This window comes from Theobroma cacao, chromosome 8 (genome assembly GCF_053813885.1).
Source record: "Theobroma cacao isolate CCN51 chromosome 8, ASM5381388v1, whole genome shotgun sequence".
Classification (NCBI taxonomy): Eukaryota; Viridiplantae; Streptophyta; class Magnoliopsida; order Malvales; family Malvaceae; genus Theobroma; species Theobroma cacao.
The window spans coordinates 29,625,583-29,653,536 of NC_142646.1; the positions used below are offsets into that span (position 1 = coordinate 29,625,583).

Sequence of the window (27,954 nt, forward strand, 5' to 3'; positions counted from 1 at the left end):
GGATATGGGTGGTCGGCTAATGTTAATGACGTCGTCAGTTAGCCTAAGAGAAAGAAAACAATAGAAAAAAAGAAAAAAAAACATTTTAGACATTTCATATTTAACATTAATGTCGTTTAAATGTTTAGGACGGAGTGTCCATTTTGAAAACTAATAGACTTCCATGAAATTTTGTTTAAAACTTAGGAGGGTGGTAGTATTTTATCCAAATATAAAATATATTAAACTAAATTGAGCTGTACTTTTTGTTTCTTTTTTGTCCGATAACATGAGAACCAATTTGGGCCTTTTATTCGTTTTCTCATCGTGGGCTTTCTAACTTCAGAGTCTTTTTCATTACAACCATAAAGGCTTCACAATTTGGGTTGTTTTGCCCTGATTAATCCTTTTTCTTAATCATCTCTGTATAAAGCCAATGTGTGTCTTGCAAGCCAATCAACATGTTTTGTAGAAAATATTGATATCTAATTTATGCATTGCAATAATTAAAGTTTCTTTCATCTATGAGTTTATACAATTTAATTTTATTTACTTGTAAAAGATGAAGTTCATGGGATGAATACACTTTGTAAAGGAAATATAATGTATTATAATTCTGAAATTTTCATTGCATCAAAGCATCATTCTTAAATAGTTCCTAGTCAAAGTTTTATCAAGACAAAATATTGATGTAAGCCAAGAGACTGGTAAATGTTACATCCCTTGTGAAATAAGCAATCAATTTAATAGATTGAAATATAAAGATGCTTGAAACTTATTGCAACATACGAGTTTCAGAACCTAACTATTTGACGTTAAAGAGAGTTGCAACCAATATTTTCTATCTAGTTGTGATTGGTTAGCCATTTGAATTTATTTTTTCTAATAATATTCTAAGTTTTGTTTAAGATAGCGTTTAATATGAGGGAAGTGGGAGCACATTCCTTGCAATGTGCTTGATTAAATAACATTGCAGTATTTGTTTTGCAACAAACCATTGCAATGTAAGATTGCAATGCTATAATGTGATTGCAGTCCAAATCAATGCAATCAGATTGCATTGCACTCTGTAGTATTATAAAACATATTTTTGCCCTTCAACTTTGTTACTTTGCTAAAAACATTTTGTAATGCTATAATTTATTTATATATATATATAGATTTTGAGGAATGTTTCTTTATTATGCTCTATGGTCATTCTTTGTTGGATGATGGATGATGACTATTAATAAAATTTATATTGTCTTTCAAAGGAAAAAGAAATTAAAACAAAATATACAATATAGGAAATTATATTAAGAAATGAAAATAAAATATATGACATTAAAAATATATTTGAAAGATTATATTATATCAAATTAGAGAGCAGGAAAAAAAAGGCGAAGAAGAAAATTTTCTATGTTTTAATCCCTCCACCTGCATTTAGCTAGGATTATACAAAAGAAAAAAAATTCAAGGAGATTACAAAATCAAAATATAAAAGATAAAATACTTTCACCCCCTTAAATTTTAATTGAAATTACATTGAGGTCCATTAGTTTTCAAAATAAATACCCTGTCTTAAAAAAATATTTTCTGTTGGACATATAGATCCAACCGTTAGTCAACTGTTAGTATTTCCGTTAGTTTGATGACATGGTAATATTAAAAAGATAATTTTACCCTTTATTAATTTTACAAATTATTATTATATAATTTTATCAATTTTTTATCATTTTTTTTAAAAAGAGGGAGCCCGAAAGGAGCATCGGAGCTCCCTTTGGGAGCTTGATTAGGGCTCCCTAAGGGAGCAACCTTGGGAGCTCTGGTGTTCCTTTGGAGAGCCCAATCGAGGCTGCGATGCTCTCTTGGGGAGCGTAGGGTGGAGAAGGGTGGTCAGCTGATGCAAAGGATGCCATCGGCAAGCTTGACAAAAAAGAAGACAATAAAAGAAAAAAAAAGACATTTTAGACATTTCATATTTAACATTAACGCCGTTTAGACGTTTTGGACGGAGTGTCCATTTTGAAAATTAATGGACTTTCGAAAACTAATGGACCTCCGTATAATTTCGATCAAAACTTAAGAGGGTGTAGGTATTTTACCCAAATATAAAATATACTAAACTAAATTGAGTTGTAGTTTCTGTTTCTCTTTTGTCCAGTAACATGAGAATAAACCAATTTGGGCCTTTTATTTGTTTTCTCATCTTGGGCCTTTTGACTTCTGAGTTTGTTTCATTAAAACCATATAGGCTTCACAATTTGTGGTTGTTTTGCTTTGATTAATCCTTTTTTATTAATCATCTCTATATAAAGTCAATGTGTGTCTTGCAAGTCAATCGACTTGTTTTGTAAAAAATACTGATATCTAATTTATGCATTGCAATAATTAAAGTTTCCTTCATCTATGAGTTTATACAATTTAATTTTATTTAATTGTAACTATAAAGCTCATGGGATGAATACACTTTGTAAAAGAAATATAATGTATTATAATTCTGAAATTTTCATTGCATCAAAGCATCATTCTTAAATAGTTCCTAGTCAATGTTTTACCAAGACAATATTGATGTAAGCCAAGAGACTATTATATGTTACATCACTTGTGAAATAAGCAATCAATTTCATAGATTGAAATATAGAGATACTTGAAACTAGTTGCAACATATGAGTCTTAGAACCCACCCGCTTGACGTGAAAGAGAGTTGCAACCAATATTTTCTATTTAGTTGTGATTAGTAAGCTATTTGAATTTATTTTTTCTAATGATATTCTAAGTTTCGCTTAAGGTAGTGTTTGATATGAGGGAAGTGGGAGCACATTCCTTCCAATGTGCTCGATTAAATAACATTGCAATATTTGTTTTGCAAGAAACCATTGCAACGTAAGATTGCAATGTAATCATATTACAACCAAAAGATGTAATGTGATTGCAATCCAAAACTAATGCAATCAGATTGCATTGCATTGCACTTTGTAATGTTATTAAAGATATTTTTGCCCTTCAACTTTGTTACATTGTTAAATACATTTTGCAATGTTATAATTTATTTTTTTATATATAGATTTTGAGGAATGTCTCTTTATTATTCTCAATAGTCATTCTTTGTTGGATGGTGGATGATTGATTGTTAATAAAATTTATATTGTCTTTTAAAGGAAAAAAAATTAAAATAAAATATATAATATAGGAAATTATATTAAGCAATGAAAATAAAATATATAAGATTATAATAAGAAATGAAAATAAAAATATGACATTAAAAATATCTTTAAAAGATTATATTATATAAAAATTAATAATAAAAAAATACAAGTACATTAAACTTGCATTTTCATAAATAGAGATAATTTTGAAAATTGATATTACATTCCTAACAAAATTCTTGTAAACTAAATGCTACATTGTTATCTCATTAAAAAAAACACACTTTTACCAACAGAATCATATTCGTCGATAATGATCCCTCAACAATTACCGATGGATCACTGACGAAACAAGATTGTGAGAAGTATTGACAAATTACCGATGGAATATGTCGATGGATTTCTTTGGCAAAACAATAGTGTGCATGAACAGTAAGATGGTGCACATTTTACCGCTGGAAACTCTCCGTTGGTAATGTTTTCACAGAAGAAATTCACTGGCCATTTTACTAACTAATTTTTTATTAGTATCGCTGACGGAAGCTTGGCCGGTAAGACCAATGAAAAATTTGGTCATTTTATCGATAGAATCAACAGAACATTCCATCAGTAATTATTTTTTAATTATTGACAAAAGATCTCGTCGGCGATTCCGTTGGTTATCCTAATTAAAATCCCCAACACAGCCTTTTCCCCCTCATTTTTCCCATTCTCCCTTCTTCTCTGTCTCTCCATCCCATCTACTGTTGGCCCCATGCTCAACCTCATCGCTACCTCCATCGACAATCAACCCATGCTGGCGATCTACCTAGCCATATGCAAGTCTAGCCCATTCTTTAGTTCTGTTTGCTCCCCTCCATTCTCCTTCTCCTGATCGACCTGCCCCCTCCATTGAAGTTCCTTTCCAGCACCTTTCATTCTCGTTGTCCTTCTTCGGTTGGGTTTAAGGCTATTGAAGGTTAGATTTCTAACATTTAGCTTTGCCAATTTTGTGGTTTGGATTGTTTGAATATTTAAGGTTGTTGGTAGTTTGATTTGGGGTTTAGCTAGGGCATTATTATTTGATTCAACTGGATTTGTTGCTATTGTTTCTTATGAGCTGTTGGCTGTATGATTTGTTGCATTTGAATCAAAATTTGCTTGTTAAAAAAAATGTTGGCTGTGGTTGTTGGTGTAATGAAATGAAAAAATTGTGTTGCTGTAATGTTTTGGTAATTACGTGGTAATGTGTTGTTGTTGGCATTTTGCTGTTTATTTGTTAGAGCTAAGGTGTTTAGTTGCTGATAGAGTTTGGTTTAGTTGTTAAATAAAAATTAGTAACTAATTTTTACTAATTAAGCAAATATAGTAATTAAGTAAACTTTGGTAATTAAGCAAAATGGATATAATTTTCAGTAATCAGGTGGAATTAAGCAAATTAGTAACTAATCAAATGGAAAAATGTTTTAGTAATCTATATTTGGTGTTGGATTTCTATTTGAGATAATTTAACTAATCAAATGGAAAATTCTTTTAGCAAGTAAGCAATTAACTAAATTAGTAATATCATTTAATTTAATTTAAAAAATATTTAAATTAATTAAGGTGTTGATAACGAAATTAAATAATTAAGTTAATTAAGTAATGTAATGTATTACAAGTGTAAGTAATTAATAAATTAAGTAAATTAGTTAATTTATGAAAATTAAAACTTATTTGAATTAATTAAGGTTTTTACTGAAATAATTAAATAATTTAACTAAGGAAATGAAAAAATGTTTTTGTAATCAGGCAATTAACTAAATTAGTAATGTTATTTAATTTAAAAATATTTAAATAAAACAAGGTATTAATGATTTAATTAAATAATTTACTTAATTAATAAGGTATGTAATGTGTTATAAGTATTTAAGCAATTAATTAAATGAGCAATATTATATAATTTAAATTAATTAAAGGGCTTAGGGAATTAATTACATAATTTACTTAATTATGAAGAATCATGCATTAGTAATTAATCAATTCCAAATGTATTAGGAAATTTAGAAAAATTTAAAATTAATTATGAAAAAAATGTTTTAGTAATTAAGTAATTAATTAATTCTAGCATTTAAGTTAGTTTTTATTTTCTATTGATGTTGGTGTTAATATCTATTAATGAACAACATCATACGTCTGTTATAATAGTTTTCTTAGAATAGAATGAAATAGGAGTTGGATGTATTCTTGAGTAGATTCAAAGGGATTTCTAATGACAGAATTTGTGAATGACATAAATGAATTTATTTCATTTGTGTTCAATCAACCAAGATATGTGACTGAGAATAAGATCAGATGTCCTTGCTCTCGATGTATGAATAGTAAGCTCTTGGTTGCTAAAAAGGTTAAGGAACACCTATTTCGTAAAGGGTTTATCAATGTGTACACAATATGAGATACACATGGTCAATCATTCCATGCTAGCCAATCATCGGGACATTTTGATTGTGAGTAGTAGAGATGTCAATATGGGCTAACTCGACCCAAACCCTTATGGGCTAAGAAAATACGTGTTGGGCTAGGTTAGCCCAATTTTTACATGAGCCATCAAAACTCTAGCTCAGCCCACCCCTTGCTAGTCCATGGGCCCGATTGTGCCAACCCATTTCTTTTTTTTCAAACAAAAAATTATTTTTATAATTCTACCTAACAAACTTTCTATCAATAAAATTGTTCTATGATTTAATCTATAAATTGAATAATAAAACCATATTACAAACAAATAAATTACACCAAATATAAATAAGCAAATAAATTACATAAATAAAGTTTCAATCTTTAACACAAACTACCATCCCATAAACATAAGTGTATAACAAAATAATAAAAACTTTAAAGCTCATTTATATCCTCCTCAATCCTCATCCTCAAGCAAAATATTTAAATCTAATTTAGACAGCAATGATGTCTCAAGGTCTGAATCGTTATTAATTTATCATCTAATATTCATTGCCTAAAAGAAAAAGGGATAATAAGTTTTAATCTAAACTAAAATATTAATTTGACAAGTAAAGATTAAAGACATTGAAATATATAAAATAAGCAATACCATTGGTAACTAAATTATTAATTTTATATAGTTAAATATATAAAATTATTAATTTATTTTTTTCTTCTGGCCTGCCCCAACCCACCTAGCCCACTGATTGGATGGGCTAGCCCATTTAGGCTCGGTTCAAATATGGGCCTAAATTTTTAAGCCCAACCCACCTCATTTTCAATAAAAAATGGGCCAACCCAATGGGCCAAGCCCATTTGATAAGTCTAATGAGTAGAACGAAGTAGTTAATGAGGACAGAGTAAACAATCCATTGGAATTGCACTTAATTGCAAATAATGGTAAACTTTTTAAACCGAAAGCCTTATACAGCTTGACTAAGGAGCAATGAAAAGCTGTGTGTGCTTGGGTGAAATAGTTACGACTACTAGATGGTTTTGCCTCTAACATAGCACAGTGTGTGAACAAGCAGAAATGTAACTTTTATGGGATGAAAAGTCATGATTGTCACGTTTTCTTATAACATTTGCTCTTAATTGCCTTGTGTGATATAGTTCGTTACATTATTTGGAGTGTAATCGTTGAGATCTCATATCTCTTTTGTGATTTATGTGTAACCAAACCGCGTGTTGCTCATACCATTGCACAAGAAGGAAAAATTATGGAAACCATTTGTAAATTACAAAAAAATTTTCCCTTCGGTTTTTTCGACTCAATAGAGCATTTTTCGATCCACTTGCTATATGAAGCTACGGTTGGAGGACCGGTGTTGTTGATTTCTCACGCAAGTGCATGTATCGTTAACAAGTAATATAATGATGAAATAGAGTATCGTTCCCACAGAAAATTATTTTAATTCCTACTATTAACTACTAAAATTAGCACACCCTAATTTTATTCAAACAACCAAATTTTAAAATTATTCAAAGAAAAAATTAAAACTATTAAACTAAAATTTCAATCAACTACTAGACCTAAGATTATAATATCCCTCTATACTTCATTTGATTATTGTCCCTCTATCTTAACTCAGTTTAATGGATTAAGTTGCTAATCTAGAGTCCTAATTTATTTACAAGTCTCTATCGAGTTTCTCATAAAAATACCTCTCCCAATTAATTTACTATATGTCTATGCAAATTATATTAAAGACAGATTTATTAAGTTTGTGCTCTAATTTTGGTTACGTATGGCTTATAGGTGTATGTCTACGCTATATGTAAATCAAACCACCTAATCAACTAAGTGTATTTGATCATACGCTATTCTATTCAAGGTCTACCTAAATTTCTTTCATCAAGGTTTAACCTAAGTTTTCAATTCAATCTAATTGGTGATCAGGCAATTAGAAGCATTAAGAACAGAATAAAATAAACAACTTAAATCTATCAAACATAATCAAAAGAGAGATAAATAATTCAGACTACATAATGAGTTCAATCAAAATCTTAGATAAAAAATTTAGTTCCCTATCAAGTCACACATTATCATTGAATAAAATTTAAACAATAAAAACAAACTAAGAAAATAAAAGAATAATAAAAAAGATAAAACTCAAGCATTATAATCTTGATCTTCCAAGTCTTCTTCAAATCCTTGAAAATGTTCTCAGCTTCAATGACTTTGTGGCTTGATTCTCAACTATCAATCTAGTGTTTCTTCCGCTCTCTTTAAGTCCTCCAAAAGGTTATTTTTATAGGCTTTGAAGTTAGGCTAAGTTGGGTGAAGAAAGAATTCAATTCGAACAAGGATTTCCTCATTAGACTATGTGAGTCACAGCCTTGCCTAATTAATTAACAGAAATCATAATTGCTCTAAAACTGTTGCAATATATCAACTTCGACAAGATTTTTGACTATTTTGCAAGCCGAACTAGGAAAAGTGGCAAACATGAAAGTTGTAGCTTTTTTTCTATCTTTCCAATGGTTTAAGAATCGATTCATTTAGAGCTCTTTAAAGAAAGTTATAGCCAAAATACCAAAACATATGCATTAGAAGTTTGCACCTTAAAATTGCTCTCTTTCTTTTACTAAAATTCTTCTTTCAAACACCTACAAAAGTACAAATAAATCAATAATAACATATCTTATCCACATTAACACCAAATTAAGCATAAAATTAACCATAATTAGATTGGCTCACCTAAAATAACTAATTTAAAATAATTAAATAAAATCTACTAATTTCTATGCATTACTATAAGAACTACGCTAATTTATTATCAAAATTAAGCTCAAATAACTCTATATCATAGAGTTATCAACTGGTCCATTATCAATGGATGTATCCATTCAAGAGGTATTGCAAGCCACACATGTAATTAAATTTTTTGCTTTAATTCGACAATTAGAACATGAAAATGAACGTTGATTTTTAGGTTTTTACATCATCTAAAAGAAAAGATAAAAAAATTGTGCACCTGTGGAAGGATCATTTGTGAAGCATATATCATCGATGAAATATCATCGTTTTGTTCGATGTACTTTGAACCTACATTCCCAACAAAAATGAACTGGGTCCCATGGAATAACAACGGTGGACAAGTTGATGTAGTTGGTCGTCTGTCAATTTTCACCTATCTTGGTTGACTTTTAGGTTAATTTGAGAAACATCGATATCCAAAGGAAGATGAGTTCTACATTGCCGAACTATATGCACTAATGAACTATAAGGAGATATTATTGTACATTGAGTAAGAATAAGTTTAACCAATAATTTAGAAAATTGTGAATGGAGAATGGTATCAACTCATGATTTATGTTCCTCCTATCTCCAAGATGTTTGACAATATGATTAAAAGATAATAATACGGTATTTTCAATAAGGAATTGGAAAAAGTCCATGACCCATTGCCATCATTATGGCAAATAAGGATAGTAGAGATGGAATTGTAAGGTTTATTGGCAAGCCTAAAAGAGAAAGCAAATTGAAATTTCACCTACAAGTATGTTTATGATTGAGCTAAACCTATCTACTACTGTTTCAACATTTTGGTTATTTGATACAGAATGTGCTTCTCACTTGTGTAACAACTTGTAGGAATCAGAAAAACAACAAAGGGATAGATAAAGGAGAAGTCCACCAATGAACGGAAAATGTTGCAAGAATTGATGCTTTAGTTGTAGAGACCTTTTATTTACCTTGACCTAGCAGTTTAGTTTTGGAACTCAAAGAGTGTTATTATGTTTTAGTTCTTTAAAGAAGCATTATTTAAGTATCATATTTTGCGGTAAATTATGATTTTGAATTTAGAATAAATTGACATAATTACTCCTTTATTTGGATAACATTTTCTAAGGTAATGGAATTTTTGCATTGGGATTATACACTCTAGTGCTAGAAAGATTAATGCTCAATATAAATTTCAAGAAAACGAAGTTCGATGGTCCAACTCAATTTTACTTTTGGCATTGTAGACTTAGCCATATCAATTAGAAAAGAGTCACAAAGTTAAATAAAGTAGGATACTTAGATCATTGTGATTATAAACCATATAGAACTTGTGAATTTTGTCTACTTGCTAAGATAACCAAACCACCTTTTACAAGAAAAGGTGAAAGATCTGCTAGCATGTTTTTAGACCATCACAAAAGTGGTAAAAGACTTCTAATGACAATAACTCATCTAAAACGGCAGGTGCTGTACAATTGTTGAGGGTGCTACTTACAAAAAAATGCAGTACCTCTACACCTTGAACCCTTGCTAAAAGGCAAAAACATTTTCCGTCACTACCATCACAAAGGCAATAGCCTATACATCCCTCAAAACTATGACAACTTGAGGGGACCATAAAGAGTTACAAAAGCCATTCAAAAACGTACATCCAGAGCATTAGATCCTTGTATTACAATAGCTCATTAAAACAATTGACCAAAAAAACTAGCATTAATATGAGAGCCTAACTATTCACAATTCTTTTTGTCCCATATTCGGTCATAGTCTCGATCAAATAACATGACACAATAGCAGACTCGACGTGACCTTACTTTTAAGCAGCACGTTGCAGCATAAACTCCAACAGTATTCAATAAAGATCCCAATTATTCTCAATTTGCTTCTCCTACTAACTGATCACAAACTCAACAAAGCACTAACTCATAGTAGGAACTTGGCATATGGGCACAAATATAAACCAAAATCCAAAGCTTACACTACCTAGTTTTGGCACAAAACCAGTAATAAAAACCCATCAGATGGTTCCGAAGACAAGAACAAATCAGCTCCATTATGCAAGAAACTTGCAATATCACAACCCACCTGTAATACCAGCTCCACATGAAATCCACTTAAGGACATAATCCGTGAAATAAGCAATCAATATGAAACCAATACAAATGCCTTACAGTGCCAAACATTTGCACAAAGTGCTATCCACAAAACAAATCCACCCTGCTAAAAACAAACCAGTACGCCAACCTCTGGAATCTATAAACAAACAACCAGCCTTTCGCTCCGCAGTATTTCTACACTTTGGGCACTTAATCGACGTCATTTTTTTTTTTATCAACTGCCTAGCTAGAATATCGTTCTTTTCTCTATACATTCATTTCTCCCTACATCCATAACCAGCATCCCATGGGCTCTTGCATTGAAAACAAAACTTCTTCTTACAATTCGAACAGGTAGACTTGTCTACGTTTTCGTTGCCCTCATTCAAGATTAAAGCCGAGCAATCTCAATATGGGTAGTAAACGAACCTGTCAGAGTAGTACTCTAAAACAGTTTCACTGTAAAGAAGATCATACCATTTGTCGAAAAGATGGTTTAAGATGACAAGCCTGTAAGAAATCAAGTCCAATGAAAAATCGTAGCTGAGCGCGGGGCAGTTGATATTGGTTATATTGTATTCTAGCACCTTCGCTTCAATATATTTGGCTATGTAGTCAGAGCAGAAATCATGCTCGCACATGCTTCTGTTCTTGAACTTGTTGTCTACACTAACAGTTTCGATGTAGATCTCACATGTGAAGTTTGAATTAGATTCTTGTAATTTAGATATTTCATCTTGTTGGCTTTGCTGGAGCTTTTGCAATGTGGGAAGAATTTTTTTACATTTAGATCAGATTAAGGTGGAGAATATCTTAGCAAAAAATTTTATAGACTATGTAAAAGAAATGAAATTCTATCTCAATAGACACCTCCTAGAACTCTACAACATAACTACATTTTAGAAAAGAAAAATCAAACCATGTTGGACATGGTTTGATCCATGATGATTAAGGTAGATGTTCCTACTTCATTTTGGGGATGTGAACTTGAAACTGTTTATAATCTTATAAAGTTCCAATCAAATCAATACACAAAACTTTATATGAGATATGAAAAGGTAAAAGGCTAGATTTGTCTTACTTGAAGATTGTGGGATGCATAATTTATGCGAAGCGTGCACAATCTTTCAATCTTGGTGCATGATTAAATAAATGTAAGTTTGTAGGATATCCCAAAAAATCATTTGGCTATTAATTTTACAATGCTATTGTCAAAAGGTGTTTATCTCAGGAGATGTTACTATTTAAAGAAAGAGATTCTACTAGAAAGAAGTAATGGGAGAAATATAATTCTTCAACTAGTTCAAGACCCACAAACTAACATTTCAATAGAACTCGAGTCGGTGGCTAGTATATGAGAAGCACAGCCAAAAGCTCAAAATACAAAAGAACATCGACAATCTAGTAGAACACTTTAGATTCCAAAGAGATGTAGATTTCTCGTAAAATAAATGCATTGCTCATTGATAATGAGCCTAAAAAATAAAAGGAAGTGATGTCAAACACTGATTTTAGAAAAAAGCAAGAGGTGTGAAATCCAAAATGGATACCATGGATATGAACCAAGTATGGACTTTGGTCGATCCACCTAAAGGTATAAAGCTGCTAGGGTTTGAGTGGGTTTATAAGAGTAAAACCAACATTGATGGCAATGTATAGGCATACAAGGCTAAGTTAGTGGCCAAAGGTTTTTAACAAAGACAAGGAATTGACTTTGAAGAAACCTCTTTACTAATAGCTATGCTTAAATCTATTTGGTTATTGCTTAGTGTTGTGACATACCATGACAATAAGATATGGAAGATGGATGTGAAAATGGCATTCCTTAATGTAATTTTGTAGAAGAAAGTGTATATGAAACAACATGATGGTTTAATATCCAAAGGAAATGTTAACAAGGTATGAAAGCTTTCAAAAGTTCATCTACAAACTTAAGTAAGCATCTCGGAGTTGGAACATTCATTTTGATGAAACAATTAAAAAAATAGATTTCATCAACAACGGAGATGATCCTTGTGTATACAAGAAAAGTAGTGGGAGTGCAATCATCTTCTTAGTGTTATATGTCAATGACATATCACTCATGGGAAACAACATAGCTATGTTGCAATCAATTGAAATTGGTTATTGAAGATGTTCACCATAAAGGATTTGGGAAAAGTGACCTACATATTTGGAATAAAGATTTATAAAGATATATCTAAAAGATTGCTTGGACTCTCCTAATACGCCTACATAAATAAGGTGCTAAAGTGGTTTAGTAGGGAACAAGAAGGGTTTTTCCTTATGTTGTATGGCATACATATTTCAAAAAACATGTGTCTTCAGACCCAAAAGAGAGAAGTCTCATGGATAGGATTCCATACGCCTCAAAAATTGGATAGTAGGGAACAAGAAACATGTGTCACGACCCGGAACTCCCATCGAGCTCGTGACAACCGCCGCGACGTTCCGATAAGCAATCATTACCCCGAATGCCGATCGAAACCCCGTAAGACTTAGCATCAACTTCCGTATCTCCCCGATGAGCGACAGTTATTAAATCTCGCATTTCAAGAAAACATAAGTTGTTTCCAACTCAAAATAATAAAATATTATTTTCTAGCTCACAGGGGCATTTTCGTCATTTTTTTTTAAATTTCGAAATTCGAAAAAAATGTAATATGTAAGTGGAAACACATATTTCATGATTTAAATTAAATTTTGAAGTCTAAAACATTCGTTTAAAGTAAAATTATAGCTATTTGAATATAATAAAAACATTAAATAAAATATTCTATTTTCTTAAAACACAATATTTTCAAAATCTTCCTAAAATAACTTTTGTAGCGTAAGAGTAAATTAAATTTATTCATATAGTAATAAAGATAATTAAAGTATGAAATTTCGTTTACAGTGACACGTGGGCCCCCAACTAACCAAGAAGGTGTAGAGCTACGAACCCTTACTTCCTATGATGCAACTCCGAAATTAATTCTCGTCTTAATCAACTATCAACAAACTGTCCTGAGCCTGAAAAATGGATAGGAAGAGGGGTGAGATTATGATTACATAATCTCAGTGAGTAAACAATTACCATCAAAAACATCTAAAGCCGAGTAGATGGAGATAATATAAAAACGTTATATCTCAATAATGTTCATAACACAAATTTCGTTTCAATCTATACCAAACAATTTCTTTTCATCAAAATTTCCCTAGCTTATGAGTTTCTTAAACTTGGCCCCTGCCAGAATCATTCTCGCGGGTACCTTCGTCAAGGTATCCCACTGAGACCGTCAAGGCTGTTCAATGACCCATACCCATAAACATGTTTTCACATCTGACACACAGCCGTTCCTTGGCGTTGGCTGAGTCTCACTCTCACGTGGTGGCCCGAACGTGAGGCGCACTCAAATCATACCTCAGGAGATACTTCACCCAACATCTCCCCCCGGAGGTAAGTATATAATTAAGTTACCGTGCCCCTCTCATAGGCAGTCCACGAAAACCCCCACCACTGCAGTGACCGTGAGGTGCATTCAAATCTTACCTCAGGAGATACTTCATCCAACATCTCCCCCGGAGATAAATATATAATTGGGTTACCTTGCCCCTCTCATAGGCAGTCCACGGAAACCCCCACCACTGCAGTGACCGTTTAATATACCACCGGACCCATAAAAATTTCAATAGCATAATATGGCGAATAAAATGTAATCCAGTCTACCGAGACCAATCCAAAACTATTCATATATTTCATGCCAACCCCAAAAATTTAGCCATCATGCTACCATAGTGTCATAAGCCCCAATTTCAATAACATATAAAATCATAAATTTCAACACAGTCTCCAAAATAATATTTGATTTCAAAACCAGTATAAATCTCATTTTTATTAAAAAATATTTTAATTGGAAAACATAATATTTTATAATTTAAACTCACCATTCAATAAAAGCAACAAACAAGTATAATTACTCTAGATATTTAAGACGATAAATTGTCCACTCACAGTTCTAGGAGTCGATGTACTCCTAATCTCAGTCTTCAAGCACAATTTTTGTACTTTTACCAGTGTAATTTGCTCACCACCTATCCACAATGTACAACACATAATTCATCACATTAATGCTTGACCATTATAAAATCAATATAGGCTCGGTATATATGCATGATATGACATGTAACTTATCCAACTACCGCTTAAATGCGGTGCTGACCTAATTCGGCCTATTACCCGATTAAATTACTAACGCATCCAATTTAATCTCAAATTAATTTTTTTCAGTTTCTATACCTCAATTGCACCCAAATTGACTTAATGTTCCTCAGTGTGGTGCAAATTATCAGTCTCGATAGCAAATTACGAAAATACCCGTAGTGGGTAAAAATTCATATTTTTGCTCTGAAAATTCCCATTATTTTTCTAGGCTCATAATTTATCATTATTCATCATAATTTCTCAAATAAACATCAAGATCAGCAGCCAATATTCTCCTAGAAAATTCAGCCAATAATGGTAATGGAGGGAAATAAATTCTTTTCTTGTTGTTTTGTTCCTAAATATACTAAACTAACTTAAAACACTAGCATAACTTAGAATCAAATTAATCTAACAAGTTTCTCTCTCCTAAACCATTTTTTCAGAATTTAATTCATCCTCAAATCATATGATTCAACCATGGAAAATGATGGGAAATGCATGAAAATGATAAATCTTAAGCTAAGCTTGAAAAATTATACCTTTAAACACTTGATTCCTTGAAAAATCACACTTTTTCTTTGAATTTTCTCACTCTAGGGTTTGTTCTTATTTCTCTCTCTCTCCTGCTGGTTTTGGCTGACCATCCCAATGAAGAATTCTAGAATTTTCAAGCCTTTTAATAGGCTTAATAAAATATTATTATTTTATTTCCCTTTTGAATATTTTATTATTTTTTTTTCTAGCCATTTTTTTGACTTTCTTTTTCTACCACTCAATCCTCTTCACTTATCCATGTCTTCCATGAAATTTTTAGACTTTTCCAAAGTTTTGGTGGACCAAATTTTTAAAAATTACACTTTTGCCCCCGTAAAGTGAAAAATTACATTTTTACCCCAAAAACTGAAAAATTGCCCATAGACATATTTTTCATCCCTTATACTCATACCATTCTCCAATTTGTCAAATGTGATCTAAATTCTCTCAAAATCACAAATTTTGTCCGCGAGTGGAAAAATTACAATTTTGCCCCTAGATAGTGAAAATTTCGGTTTGACTCCGAATTGATCCTCGAACTCCTAATTACCATTTTGAGTCATCTCTGAACTGTGAAACTCTTAATTTCACCTTAAAATTCCTATTTGAACTAGTTCGAGGCTTAATCGACTTAATGATACCATTAGCGGCAATATCGTCTTTTAACGATTTGTCGAACTTCCTAAATATACAAACATTCTATCGAGCATGTAAATGACGTTGTAATTATTTTATAGAACAGGGTTTGACACATCATGTACATAATGTTGTTCACTAAATTGCTGACTCCATATGTTTTTGATGATAACAAAATATTCTTCCCTCATTAATATCTAACTTCATTAATTAAGTGTGCAGGAAAAAGTTAATTCCCTTAATAAAATTAGTGTTTAAAGGCAAGGTCAAATAATAGATAGGTTAATCAATTAAAATGAGAAAGATGAAAAAGGTTAGTGAAGACAGAACCCTCGAAACTAATTAACAAGAAGCCTTAATCAGTTAAGGTAAGACTGTGTGACAAGTTGAACAAAATCGAAAAATCTTAATTAGTCAGCACTGAGCTTAATTGATGGTGTTGAACAAAGGAAAACTATCAAGCCCGGGTCTACAATATGTTTATTATGCCATTCTTACATAAGAATGCATGTTTGCTTACTTTAGTACCTTGAAAATCGTTAAAGGACGACAATGTACCAAATGATATAATTAAGTTGAATTAAACCTCAAATTAGTCCAAATAGAGATTTTAAGATGAAATTGAGAATTTTAAAACCCCAGAATGACTTAAAATAGTGATTCAGAGTTCGAGGATCGATTTGGAGTTAAATTAGAATTTTCATGACTTAGGGGCAAAATGGTCATTTTGCCACCAGAGGTTAAGATGTGAGCGTTGGATGAAATTTTTGACTAAGATTGATCATTTGGAGTATAATTTGAGTTTGAAAAGTGAAAAATTTTAATTTCGACATTTTTTCGAGCCTAAGGGGCAAAATAGTCATTTTACCTCTCAAGGGCAAAATTGAAATTTTTCACCATCCAACACTTGTCCAGCACATGAATTTCACCCATTATTAGTATGGATAATTGAGGAATTTTAAATGGTACAGAAAGATTGCTTAATGGGTAAGTATGACACATGGGCCAATGGAATGGTGACATGTGTCAAATTTTCATATTATTTGGCTTTAAAAATCAGCCCATAACCCTCCCAACTCATTTGTCTTGGTCGGCCAAACAAAGAAAAGGGAAGAAAAGAAGAAGAACAAAAACCTAGCTAAGAAATTCAAGAGAAATTCACAAAATTTCAAAGAATCAATTGACAAAAGGTAAGATTTTTCAATTCTAACTTGTGATCTACCTTTCCTATGCATTCTTTTTCATTTTCCATGGTTGAGAATCAAGTTTGCATGAGGATACCCTTGTTGGTTGGACATGGGGGGAGGAGTTTTGAACTTGGATTTGGTTAGATTTCAATATATTCTAGTGTTTTTAGTTAGTTACTGATAGCCGAATCTTCCCTATGGTGTGTTGATGGTGGACTTGATTTTATTTCAAGTGATTTGATTAGGAATGAATGATTTATGGTGTGAGAATCAAGCATGAAAAATTATACTGTTAGTGCACTCACCATGACTGATTTTTTCAAGAGAAAATGTGAGGATGATTTTACCATATTTCAAGTTATTTAATTTGTGTTTGATGATTTGGAGTATTGGGAGAGAAATGGAATTATTTGGAGTTGAATTGGACATATTAGCCAATTAATTGGGTGATAGATCGAATTAGGCCAATACCATTTTATTTAGGTACATAATTGAATTTATATTGAACACCGTATTTAAATAGTTACTCGAGTATTTCACATCCCATTTCATGCATTAGTATAGAGCCTGAATTGGTTTTATAACAATTTAGCACAAATGTAGTAAATGGCTTATTGTACATTATGTTTAGGTGGTGAGCTTTCAAGCAAAAGTAAAGAGATAGTACCCGAGGATCAAGAATCGGAGTACTCGAAACTCGATTCCCATTACAGTGAGTAACCTTATTATCGTCTTAATTATCTAAAGTAGTTTTTATTCGTTTTTGTGATTTGATAGAAAAATGAGTTTAAATGGTAAATCTTTAAGTTTTATAAGCAAAATGTGTTTAAATGAAATGATTTTATAAATTGCTTTGAAATTTAATGATGACTTGAAAATGGAGTAATTGGAGACTACTTGCTGCATTGTAAATTATGTTTTGAATTGAATGGCTTATGATAATGTGGGCATGAATGACTGGATGGGTATTTGTGTTGAAAATGCATAAACTGTTGATTTGCCTTCAGAGGCTGTAAATTAAAATAATTGCCATGTCATGCTATCGTAAATTTTATTGTATGGTGGGTTTAGCTTGCTGCAGTGGGCGGGTTCTGTGGATCAACCTTTTCGAGGGGCACGAAATTCGGGTATATTTTTACCTCGGTGAGGAGGCGCGTAGGGTAACTCCTAAGGTAAAACTTTAGAGTTCACTTCATGCCAAACCACCACGTGAGGGTGAACTCAGCCAACGCCAAGGAACGGCTATGTTGTCAAATAAAAACATGATTTATGTGTTAATCAGTTAAGGAGAGAGTTAATCAATTAAAGAAAGTCTACTGAAGTATAGAAGCCTGAAGACAGAGATCCCTTAATCAGTTAACGCAGAGTACACAGCAACAAGATAGTGCAAGACAGAGAAGCTATAATTAGTTAGAGTTGCTTGTAATCAGTTAGCCAAACTCTATTTGCCCTTTTGAATTTAAACACTAGAAAACAAAATAACGACTAAAATGGCATCAGAGTTGTCCTTAATAGCTAGAATTTATCTTGAATAGCAAAATCAGCCTCCCAAAGTGTAAAAGAAAGCTCCAATGATCACAAAAATGAGATTGAATGAGAAAAGAGCTATTTTGAGTAAAAAGCCAAATATCTTTCACAATAAACACTTGTTCTTCACTCTTATTGTAGAAAAAGTGTTTGAACTTGCTTGTAATCTGTCCAGATTTGTAAAGACTTCTAGTTATACTTCTTTATCTTCTTTTTCTTCTTTTTCTTGGGTATTTAGAGTGTGGGAAGCACTTTAAAAGGTCATTGTAAGGGAATAGAGCATGGGTTAGAAGCTCAAATTGTAAAAGTTTGGTGGAAGCCTTTAATTCCATAGGTATAGTGAAGTTGGGTTGAAAATCCTTGATTAGATCAAGGTAGTGGATGTAGGTCAAGGGGACTGAACCACTATAAATACTCTTGCATTGTACACTTTTCTCTACCCCTCTTTATTTGGTGTCTTTTAATCCTAACAAGTTCTTGACCTTCCTTCATTTAGTTGATTAAAAGCTCTACAAGTTCTAAAATGCTGACTAGAAGATTTTAAGTGCTATTCACCTCCCCCCTCTAGCACTTCAACGGGACCAACAAGTGGTATCAAAACCAAACCCTCAATTTAAAGCTTAACATCTTTAAGAAAGACCCATATGGCTTTGCAAAAGTCTGTTGTTGTTGAGGGTCTGTCTACAATAGGTCTTTTTTATTTGATGGATCAATTTATGCTTATTTGAGCACTAGGATATCCATATAAATTAGAGCCCTTGACTATGAAATGTGAAATGTAATCACGAAAGGACCCTATGTTCCCACTTCAACTAGTTTTGTCATAGGTGAGATAATGCCTAAGCCAAGAGTTGAGTGGACTGAGGTTAAAGTTAAAAAGGTCTAAGCAAATTTCAAAGCTATCAAAACCCTTCACTATGCACTAACCCCTATAGAATTCAACAAAATCTGTAGCTATATTGCAGCTAAAGAAATTTGAAAAAAACTCAAAGTCATTCATGAAAGGGCTTCACAAGTAAATGAGTCCAAAACTGTCTTACTCACCGATAATTATGAAATGTTCAAAATGGAACCGGGTGAAGATATCTTTACCATGTTCGATATGTTTACCAATGTTATAAACAAGCACAATCAGCTTGGGAAAACCATCTCTGAACATGAGTTAGTAAAAAGACTACTTAGGTGCCTCCCAAAAAGCTAGAAACCCAAAGTCACTGCCATCTAAGAGACCAAGAATCTTAATGTGGTCACACTTAATGAAATTTGTGATTCACTCCTCACACGTGAACTTGAAATGAACGAAAAATAAGAGGAAGAAATGAAAGAAGCTAAAGAGAAAAGAAAAAATCTTGCACTCAAGATTAGTACACTTGAGGAAGAACTTTAATAATTGTCAAGTGATGATGATAAAGCATTAGCAATGATGGCCATAAGGTTTAAAAAGCTGATGGGACAAAAGGGCAGAAGATTTGGAAGGAAAAATTATAAGAAAGACCAAAGTTTCTTTTGGAAAAATAAGGCACAAGTGTGATCTCAACAAGAAGATGATTTGCCTTGAACATAAGAAACCAGGACACTTTAGATTTAAATGTCCAACGCTGAAGGAAAATTCTTAAAGAAGGATGAAGAAACCAAAGAAAGTAATGGTAGCAGCAACATGGTCCGATAGTGACTCCTCAAGCTTGGAAGAAGAAAAAGAAAAATTGAAAGAAAGCAAATTTTTCCTTGATGGCAAGAGAAGAAGAATTTGAGGTAACATTTAATTCATGTGATATTTCTTATGATTTTCTACAAGATGATATGATTGCTTGTATCCTGAATTTGGAAAACTTGTCCTGAAATATAAAACTATGAGAAAAAAACTATAGCATTAAATGAAGAATTAGAAAAATTAAGTATAAGTATAACTCTGTTTTTGATCAAAGGAATATGCTTCAAATTGAACTTGAATAGTCCAAAACTGACTTTGAATTCTGAAGTTAGAATTGGAAAACAAAAATTTAGAATTATAAAGAGCTATTGATCAAAATGTTGCACTTAAGGTCAAAATAAAAGAAAGATCAAAACCAACATTAAAAAAATAAAGAAAAGGATGAAAAAAACCAACCTTGGGAAGAAATGAATGTATTCTCATGTCATTATTATGTATGTGGTAAAAGAAGTCTTATGTCATATAATTGTTATTATAATGATAGAAATCTCCCTAAAACCAAGTTAATGTGGGTTCCAAAAAAATCCCATGTGATTGCTAACCCCTAATGTAAAACCCAACCCTATAAATACATGTCATGACATACATGCACTGAGTAGCATGTTATTATGCTAGGAAAGCACATAAGAAAAGACGAAACCCGATATCGTACCTAACGGTACACTTGAGTTGATTTAACCTCGAACTAGTTCAAATAGGAATTGTAGGATGAAATTTAATATTTTATAGTCCAAGAATGACAAAAATGATTGTTCGGAGTTCGAGGGTTCATTTGGGGTAAAATTGGGAAATTTTGATGTTCAAGGGCAAAATCGTCATTTTGCCACCTAAGATAATAATTTGATCATGGAGTGAAATTTTTGACCAAGATTAACTATTTTGAGTATAATTTAATGATAGAAAGTGAAAAAGTTTAATTCTGGTGATTTTTGGAGTGTAGGGGCAAAATCGTAATGTTGCCACTCACGGACAAAATTTGAGATTTTGAGAGAATTTAGATCAAATTTGAAAAATTGGAGAATGGTATGGGTATAAGGGATGAAAAATATGTCTATGTGCAATTTTTTAATTTTTGGGGCAAAAATATAATTTTTGACTTTTACGGGGGTAAAAGTGTAAATTTTAAAAATTACTCCACCGAGACTTTGGATGTGTCTGAGAATTTTATCTAAGCTATGAATATATGAGACAAGTGTATGGTGAAAATTTGAAAACAAATGGATGAAATTTTAAAAATGGGCCAATGGGAAAGTGACATGTGGTATTTTTTAATGATATAATATTATTTTAATGAAAAGTCAGCCCATTTAAACCCAAATTTTAAGTGATGGGCGGCCATAAGGAAGAACAAGAGAGGAAATAGAGAGGAAAGGAAGAAAAAAAGAAAAACCAAAGAGAAACAAGAAAATTCAAAGGGAAATTTGCGGTTTTCGATCGTTTACGCGTCTAACGGTAAGATTTTTCGATTTTAGCTTGATTTCTACCTTTCCTATGCCTTTATTTCCATTTAGCATGCTTGAGGAGAGAGATCAAAAAGTGATATCAAGGGCTGGACGAAATTCTAGGAGAGAGAAATTGAAATTTTTAGGTTTTGATTTTTAGTTAAATTGATAGTTTTAGTTAGTTAAATGTGTTTAGAAATTAAATTGGGCAAGAAATCAGTAAATTTTCACAATACCCACTCTTGGCTGGATGCTCAATGCTGTACAATGATGATGAATTGATTTTATTCTAAGGAAAATGAAGAGAAAATGATGAAAAACGATTAAACGTGATAGAAAAACAAAGTAGAAAATTAACCGACTTAATGTCCCATTTTTGGCCGAATTTTCCAAGGAATGGAGTGAGCTGATTTTGTTGTTTTTAGAAGGTTATTGGCTGATATTTAATGGTTAGAAATGTTGGAGAGAGAATGAGATGATTTAGAGCTAAAATGGAGCGCGTTAGCAATTTATCGAGCAAAGTGCCAAAAATAGGTTAATACCGCGTTTAAGCCGTTTTAGGCTATTGCATTTCATACCATGCATTAGTATAGGATTTAAGTTAATTATATAGTGATTTAGCATCAATGTGATGAATTGTGTAAATTTTTGTAATGTGTCTAGGAGGAGAGCCTTCTGGAAAAGGCAAAGAAGTCGTACCCGACGAGTAGTGATCGGGGCGCTTAGAAAGCTTTTAGTTTGTACAAACGGTGAGTAAACTTATTATTATTGTAAATTATCTAGAGTTTATTTTTAAATGCCCTTTATGTATTTTATGAAATGAAAACGAGATTAAAACGGGATTTTTTAATGTTTTAGGAATAAATGTGAGAAATAAAAATATATTGTATTGATTATGAAATTGAGTAATTGGAGGCTACAAATTGACTTGAAAAATATATATTTTCCTAAGAATGGCTTATGAGAAATGAGTATATGTGGCTATATTCTGTGAGTGCATTGGGAAATTTATGTAAGTTGTTTTTACTATGCAGGCTGGATAAATAAATAAAAGCCACGTTATACTGTCGAAATTTTATTAAAATTGGTGGGTTAGTCACTGCAGTGACGAGTTTTCGTGGACTGCCTATTAGAGGGGCACGGTAAACCCAGTTATATAGTTACTCCGGTTGTAGAGGCAAGGAGGGTAACTCCTAGGGTAGTATTAGAGCTCACTTCACGTCGAACCCCCACGTGAATGTGTAACTCGGCCAACGCCAAGGAACGGCTGGTTTTTAAAAATAAAAATGTGTTTCACGTGTGAATATTTTAACACCCTTGGCGGACTCGGTTAGATGCCTCGGCCAAGGTATCCTCGAAGATTAGTTTTGGCTTAAGCCTTGTTTTAATAAAAGACATAAGCCTTAACAATTGTTTTGGTAAATTACAAATATTTTATGGTTTAAGAAATAAATTGAAAACATTATGAAATGGGTTGAAATTTGTTGTTTAAACTTGCCTCCATTTTACTCGCCTTTAGATATTTATGATAATGTCTGTTTACTCATTGGGATTGCAAAATCTCACCCAACTCCTTTCCACCCATTTCAGGTTCAGTATAGACTGTAGATAGCTGATCTCATCGAGGACTACTATTGGATCTGCATTTTCCAAACCGTAGGTTCACAGTCCTCTTTACTTTTGTTTATTCGGGGGCCCTCTTGTTATTGTAAATTAAATTAAATATTTTGGCTTACTGTATTTCAGTATGTATAAATTTATTTAGCTTTTACGCTATAAAAATTATTCAGTATAACTCTATAAATATTGTTTTATAAGAAAATAGAATATTTTCCTTAATATTTCTTTTATTTTCTTATTATATTCAAATAACCGTAATTTCGTTTTAAATGAAGATTTTAGACTTTTAAACTCATTTTGAATATGAATTATGTGTTTTGTACTTGTATATTACGTTTTAGCCAGTTTCGAAATTTTTGAGAAAAAAATGACCAAAATACCCCTGTGTGGCGAAAATTTTTTTTTGATTGTTTTTGATCTAAAATAGTGTATATTCTCTAAAAACTCGATATTTAACAACGATTGCTCATAGGAAAGGAAAGAAACTGATATGTAAGCCTTGCGGGGTTCCGGTTGGCATTCCGGATAATGAGTGTCAATCAGGGACGTTGCGGCGATTGTCATGGGCCTGAAGGAGGTTCCGGGTCGTGACACCTAAGGACTTATCAAAGTATGGCTACCTCTAAAGAAAAATTGAAAATCTGTTTTGTAGGTTGAGCAAGAGCAAAAGGACAAACGCCTTGAAACTCCCCTAAATGAAAGGCAACTTTGGTTCTTAGACAATGGCTACTCAAGGCACATGACCACTAATAAGAACTTGTTTGCCAGGCTTGATAGAAACTGGAGTGGTAGTGTTTCCTTTGGTGATGACTCTAAAGGTGTTATCCAAGGTAGTGAAACCATTGGTAACACTTCTCAAACTCAAATCAGGCATGTATTATATGTTAAAGGTTTAAAACATAATTTGCTAAGCATTAGTCAACTTTGTGATAGAGGTTTTAGAGTATGTTTTGATTCCCATGGATGTCAAGTGATTAATGTTAACATTAACAAAGTAGCATTCATTGGCAAAAAAATCAAGAATATGTATGTTATCTTCCTTGATGATAAGGCTAGTGAATCTTGTTTATTGCCAATGATGTATGTTGATAGCTGGTTGTGACATAGAAGACTAGGACATGTTAGTATACACATTATTTGAAAGCTTTTAAAAAAAGACGTAGTCATTGGACTTCCAAAGATATCATTTGAAAATGATAAGGTTTGTGATGTATGTCAATTTGGGAAACAAGTTAAAAGTTTTATTTAAATCTAAGAAAGTTATATCAACTTCTAGGTCACTTGAATTATTACATGTTAACTTGTTTGTGTTGGCTTCATTAGTTTTTGATGATAATAAAACATTCCCACACATTTATGTCTAACTTTACTACTTGAGTGTGCAGGACAAAAATGTATGTCATTAATAAATTAATCACTAAAAAGCAAATATCAAAACTCATAAGAATGAGGAGCTACAATTGAGCCACAAAATAAAAACCTCTTAGTCAAATAATCAAGAGAGTTAGTCAATTAAAACTCAAAAATGAAGATGGTCAGTTCAAAGATAGAGACGACTTAATCGACCAAAAAGCCTAGTTAGTTGACTAAGAGCTTCTTGCCAGAAACCGGGTTCAGTGACAAAGATGACTTAATCGACTAAGAAGCATAGTTAGTCAATTAAGAGCTTACTGCCAAAAACTAGGTTCAAAGATAGAGACAACTTAATCGACTAAGAAGCATAGTTAGTCGACTTAGAGTATTTTGTCTAAAGATTTGAATTTGAATACTAAAAGACAGATTAATGGCTAGAATTGACTCCAAATCATTTCCCAACGGTCATAAACTGTCAAACATCCATCAGAGTTGGTTTTCCAAGTACATAAGGCACTCCCAACGGCTAAGAAGGATATCTAAGGCTTCCAAGATAAAAAAAAGCTCAAAATAGTAACAAATTCTCTGTATACTTTCTGCACTTCACTCCAATCCTTGTAATAGAATTAAGCACTTCACTTTGTACCTTTCAGATCAGGTTAGTGATAATAGGTACTTCTTAATTTCTACTCTTCTTGACTACTTAGGGTGTACGACACACTCTAAGAGGACTTATTAAGCTTGGGTTAGCTTGATTGAGTGTATAGGTTCTAACTCAACTTAGGAAAAGTTAGTTTTGGGTTTTGGTTGATCCCGAGAAAAACCATTGTTAAAGGTTGTGGCTGAGCTTGTGAAAAGCCATTGTAAAAGCTTGGTGAAAGCTTGGGAATTCCACCATTTATAGTGATTTGGTTTGGAAAATCCTTGATTGAACAATCAAGGTAGTGGATGTAGGCCTTTGATCGAACCACTATAAATCTTTGTGTATTGTCGGATCTATTTTATTTTTCATTTTCATTCTTTCTTAAATCATTCATTCATCTTGCACCAAATTTCTCATCATTGACCTTCAATTTGCCCTCAATTAGAAATCAAGTTTAGTGAGAGCTAAAAGGTGTTATTCACCCCCTCTAGCACATTTATTTGGGATAAACAAGTGGTATCAGAGCCTATCCCTCTTTCTCAAGGCTTAACATCCTAAGAGAAATCCTAATGGCTCTTCAAAACTAAGTAATTACTGAGGGACAATCTACAAATATACCACCTCTGTTTAATGGCTCAAATTACCCCTATTGGAGCACTAAAATGTCAATCTACATAAAGGCAATAGGCTATGAAATGTGGGATGTCATCACTAATGGACCTCTCATTCCCTCAACCATAAATGTAGTGACAAATGAATGATTCCTAATCCAAAGGCTGAATGGACTGAAGCTGAAACAAAAAAGGTTCAGACAAACTTCAAGGCAATAAATACCTTACATTATGCCTTAACTCCCACTAAGTTTAACAAAGTGTCAAGCTGTACCACAGCTAAACAAGTGTGGGACAAACTTAGGATTATCCATGAAGGGACTTCACAAGTTAAGGAGTCCAAAATAGCTTTCCTAACTCACAATTATGAGATGTTTAAGATGGAACCTGGTGAAGATATCACCAGCATGCTAGATAGGTTCACCAATATCACCAATAAACTTAGTCAGCTAGGTAAACCAATTCCCGAACATGAAATTATCAAAAGACTTCTTAGAAGCCTACGTAAAATTTGGAAGCCAAAGTTGACTGCCATTCGTGAAGCCAAGGACTTAAATGTCATCACCCTTGATGATATTTGTGGGTTTCTTCTCACTCACGAGCTAGAGCTTAAAGAAGAGGAAGAAAAAGACAAGAGAGAAGCAAAAGAAAAGAAGAAAAACATTGCCTTAAAAGTAAGCATTCTTGAAGAAGAATTAGACAATTTATCCTGTGATGTTGATGAAGAATTGGCTATGGTGGCAAGAAAATTTAAAAAACTTATGGGATAAGAGACAGGAGATTGGCTAGGAAAAGGTACAGAAGATATCAAGGTTCTTCATGGAGAACCAAAAATAAAAATGAGTCCAATAAAAAGGAAGAGGTTATATGCTTTGAATATAAGAAGCTTGGAAGAAGAAACTCCCAAGAAAAATAGAAAATCAAAGAAGGCAATGGTGGTTGCAACCTAGTCTGATAGTGATGTTTCAAGTTCAAATGTTGAAGAAGAAAAGTGGAAGAAAGAGCAAATTTATGTTTGATGGCAAGAGATGAGGAATTCGAGGTATCTTCAACTCTTTTTGATATTTCTATTGATGAACTTTAGGAGGAATATGAATGTTTTTATGATGAATTTGAAAAACTTGCTTCAAAATGCAAAGTTTTGAAAAGAAAGACTGTATCTTTTGAGATAGATTTAGAAAAGATAATACATGACTTCAACTATGTTTTTGAACAAAGAAACTTTCTTCAAATGGAACTAGAACATTCAAAAACAGATTTTGAAATTCTGAAATTGGAATTAGAAAATAGAACTGAAGCTTTACAAAAAGCAGTTGATGAAAATACTACTCTTAAGAGTTTGAGAAAAGAAACATTAAGAAAAAAATGCATACTTTAAAAAAAAATTTGATAATGTCTCATTTAGATGTTATATTTGTGATAAACTTGGTCATATATCTTATGACTGTTATAGAAAAAGAAGCACGTAGAAAATAAAAAAGATTTAGGTTCCAAAAGGATCCTATGTAGCAGCTAACCTTTAAAGACCCATCAAGGTATGGGTACTTGTTAAGAAAAACTGAAAATCTGTCTTGTAGGTTGAGCCAAACCGAAAAGACATATGCTCAAGAGCTCAATTGAAAGAGAAGCAACATGGTACATGGACAGTGGTTGCTCAAGACACATGACTGGAAATGAAATGTTGTTTGCTTAGTTGGACAAGAAAAAAGGAGGTACTGTATCTTTTGGAGATGATTCAAAAGGTAGAATTCATGGTATAGGAACTATTGGTAAGAATTTTCAAGCTCAAATTAGTCATGTGTTACTTGTTAAAGGTTTAAAATATAATTTATTAAGTATCAGTCAATTTTGTGATAAAGGTTTTAAGGTATGTTTTGATTCAAATAAATGTAAAGTGATAGACATTAGTACCAATAAAACTTCATTCATAGGAAAAAGAATGAAAAATATGTATGTTATATTCCTTGAAGATCTTGAGCTTAATTATGAAACATGTCTTATGGAAAATGAAGAAAATGATAATTGGTTATGGCAAAGGAGACTTAAACATGTGAGCATGCATACCATCTCAAATTGATGAGAAAAAATCTAGCTATTGGATTGCCTGAACTTA

At 32.3% G+C, this 27,954-nt stretch overlaps 1 long non-coding RNA gene across 1 annotated transcript; it reads left to right on the forward strand.

The window, feature by feature from the left end:
- The first annotated feature begins 3,597 nt into the window (after window positions 1-3,597).
- On the forward strand, window positions 3,598-9,447 carry LOC108663070 (uncharacterized). The gene is made up of 2 exons (XR_001928990.2): window positions 3,598-4,065; window positions 9,163-9,447. It is a non-coding gene; the product is annotated as an uncharacterized LOC108663070 (long non-coding RNA).
- The last annotated feature ends 18,507 nt before the right edge of the window (window positions 9,448-27,954 follow it).